We start from the raw sequence: 3613 nt of genomic DNA on the forward strand, positions 1-3613 counted from the left end.
GACAGGGAGAGGACCAGCATACTATTAGGACTGTACTTACAGGTTGTTGTTGTTTTTTTTTTATTAAAAGGTTTGAGTACAATCGGTAAAAAATCAAAAGTTAGGAACAACACAGCACATGCAGCCAAAAATGGGTATTGAGGATCAACTCCTGCATATTGTACATTTTAAACACAAGAGTTATTTCAAATAATATCTAAAGAATATTCACAGTTCATTAGCTGTGTGAGAATCACAGTTCATTTTCTTCCTCCAAGCAGAGAAATGTGCACTGAACTTATAAAAAAACAACTTGACTACTACCATCCACAGAGTAAATGTAATCCCATGCTGTCTGGTTTAGATTTCGTTCGTGTGAACATCCATACGCAGCACAAAAGTCCGGTATCATCCATAAAATCGAAGTATAGGCGGAGATAGCAGCGTTACCTAGCTACTTCATATGGCAAGACCCCTGTTCAAAGATGGCGGCGATTTTGACGCATGTTTAGAACCCCAAGGCGACATCTAGTGTTTATATCTATGCAGATGTGCAAGCTCAAACCTGCTCGGGAGCAGGCTTATTTCATGTAAACAGGATTAGATCGCGGCTTCATAAGCGGAGCTGATACGGGAAGTCCAGCGCAGCGCGATAGTGCACTTTCTGAGATGTTTTTTTTTTTTTTTTTCTCGTGACTCGTGAGATTGTCGTTTACATTATTAAATTGTTGGAAACGCACATTTATTTTCGACTTGTCGGAGTCTGGCTTTAAATACAGCACAAACTGTTTGCATTGCCCTAAGATTATTTGCGAGTGGCTCTTTCCTTTACACTATTGGAGATGCGGAGAACTTGATAGAAAGTGCTGTCTGTCGTGTCATTTGGAGTTTACCTTGCGCTTTTAGGTTTAAAAAACAGTTTTTTTTTTTTTGTTTTTTTTTGGCATTTCCAAGCCACTTAAGACCCAATGTTGTAAAGCAGTTTTTTTTAAAGCAATTTCTTTAGGCTATCATCATTTTTTATGAAGATCATACAATCATGACCATGCCGATTACAGTATGTCACTCAGGCTTCACTAACGTGATTGGTACCATAGACTATAGGCTGCCATCAAGGCCTCAATGAAGGGGATTATGTGAACAGAAAGGGGGTTCACAATGTAAATGTGCAGCCCAGTTACAATTGGGATTCTTAATATTCCAGATTAATAATATTATATCAAATAAAAAAAAGGCAGTTGACTAAAATCTTCCATAATCACAAATGTGAAAGCAAAACGGCCAGGATCTGTGCATGACTTAAGAATTTTCAGAGATTCACATTCCTGCACATTATTTGAAAGTGGTAAGGAAAGTTCCACAATTAAATATCAAGCTCACTGTATTACATACACTTATTGATCCTAACAGAACTGCATTTTTTCATAGGTGATTATGACATGTTCCTGCAGACAGGTGTTTTATGACCCCATTCCCTGACTCAAACCAGTTACAATGCAGCTCTAGCCAGGACAAGGGCACACAATAAAAATGAACTTCAGCTAACTAAAGGGAAGATTTCAGTGTCTAAAAAAAAGTCTGAGGGTTGCACACCTGACAGGGCCTGTGACATTGCTGCATGTGCCATATTACACAACATTGCCAAAAAAAAATAATTAATTAAATGTTTAATAAAAGACAAATATGCTTAGTTCCTTGAGTTTTATTTAAATTGTTCTTTGTAAAGAAAAGCCAGTGGTCAAGTGCCTGCAACAAGAGATATTAGACACATGCCTCATGCAACAAATAAAAAGGAAAAGTTGGCTATACACTGCCCACCTGTAGGCCTATGTCTCCTCTGTCTGTGCAGACTCTTCTGTAGGCCTTTCTATAGATGTGGAATCCTGCAACTTATATTGCAGCCATAAAGCATACAAGTATAAATGAAGTAAAGTTATTTATGCACTTGCAGGTAGGCTAGTTCCTCCATATGACAGTTATCTGAGAGGCTTTATTCAGTGTCCAGTGCAATGGAAACAAATAGACATTACAAAGTCTTATACTTTCTTTCCTTTGGAAAGGTAGAAAATGTCCACTTACTGCACATATTTCAGCCACCACTTTCTTGGGAACAGATACAAGTGTGTATTATGTAAAAGTGCACAAAAGAGGAAAACACAATGTCATTACAATGAACTACACTCTGGAAAATGTGATCAATAACTCATGGCAAAATATTTTTACATTAACATAAGTTTATCAGTTTTCACTTTCACAAGTCAAAGCAATTCATCACTTTTAATGCGGCCTTCATTTAATGCAGCAATATGTACAATTATTTTACAGTGTAGGCTACTAAGATCTTTTCTTTTTTTCAGCCTTTTTCTTGGTTGCTTTTATAAACAGACAACCATTTATTCAACAGTGCCTTTTATAGAAGAGAAGAGACTATAATATAACTAAAAATTACCATTAGGCTATGTAGAATATTTTTGTACTTCACTTTTATTTGTTCCCATGTTCTAGTGTGGTGACTCTGACATTACAATGAAAAAAGTAGCCTAATTATGCAATTATTAAAATACAAATAAGGCTAATAAGTGATAAAAACATCTAACATGGCCACTTCTAACGGATTTAAATTGTCTGCTACTTTTTGCCAGCCCTCTCTCCTGGCTTTTGCAGACTTTGTGTTCCCTGGCGTTTTGATTAAACATTAAAATTCCGAATAAACTTCGACTATTAGTTCTTGCTCTGCTGAGGAGAAAAACTGTGCGCGCTCTTTGGCCACGCTGAACAGCCAATAGCAGCGTTGCTGATCAATGTTTCTACGATCGATACATATCCCCTTTTAAACCAGCGCATGAACGCGCAGTTATCTCAGATAACTCAATCCAGCTATACTAATCATAAACAACAGGTGAGTTCGAAGAACCCAATTAGCCGGATCATGATTAGCACGATGATATCATCTTGGATGTGTCATTTGATCTCGGATGTAATAAGCAACGTACGAAGAACGAGCCCCTGGTCAAACTTGTTTTGCATACTGCAGTTTTACAGCTAGATGGCAGTAAAGCAACACTAGTAAATAGGATGCGGACCGCAAGTCTCTTTGAATGTTTTTATCATAAAATACAGTTTAAATCACACATGCCAGTCACTATGATGGCATGACGTGATGTACAACATAATCAAGAAAAAAAAAAAAAAAACAGAAAAAAAAAACATGTTGCGTCCTGGCGTCCAGGTTTTATAGCTGTCAACGATGATGATGATGATGACAGTGACGAGCAAATCAGTTCAAAGAGTCAATGTTAAATATCTTCATGGTCTCTGGCAGCGCCTTTTATATATTTTTAAATTAATTATTTCAAACATTACTGACAAATTGAGTAGAATGAAACAGTAGACAATATCCGGTTGTGATTTATTTTCTATAAAATATAAGTTTTCCTCAAAAGTTGTTAAGAACAATGCTCGCGCGTTTCCGTGCCCTTTAGCAAAATACATCAATATACGACAGGCACACATGTAAAACATAAATGTGTTACTTTCTTTTCTTCTCCTCCTGTTTCATCTTTTTTTCGATGGTGGCATAGCTCAGAAGAGACTAGCTCATGGTAATGACAGATGAGATACACGGGCGGAGTTC

Source organism: Scardinius erythrophthalmus, assembly GCF_964197995.2.
Source record: "Scardinius erythrophthalmus genome assembly, chromosome: 8".
In the NCBI taxonomy this organism is placed as follows: domain Eukaryota; kingdom Metazoa; phylum Chordata; class Actinopteri; order Cypriniformes; family Leuciscidae; genus Scardinius; species Scardinius erythrophthalmus.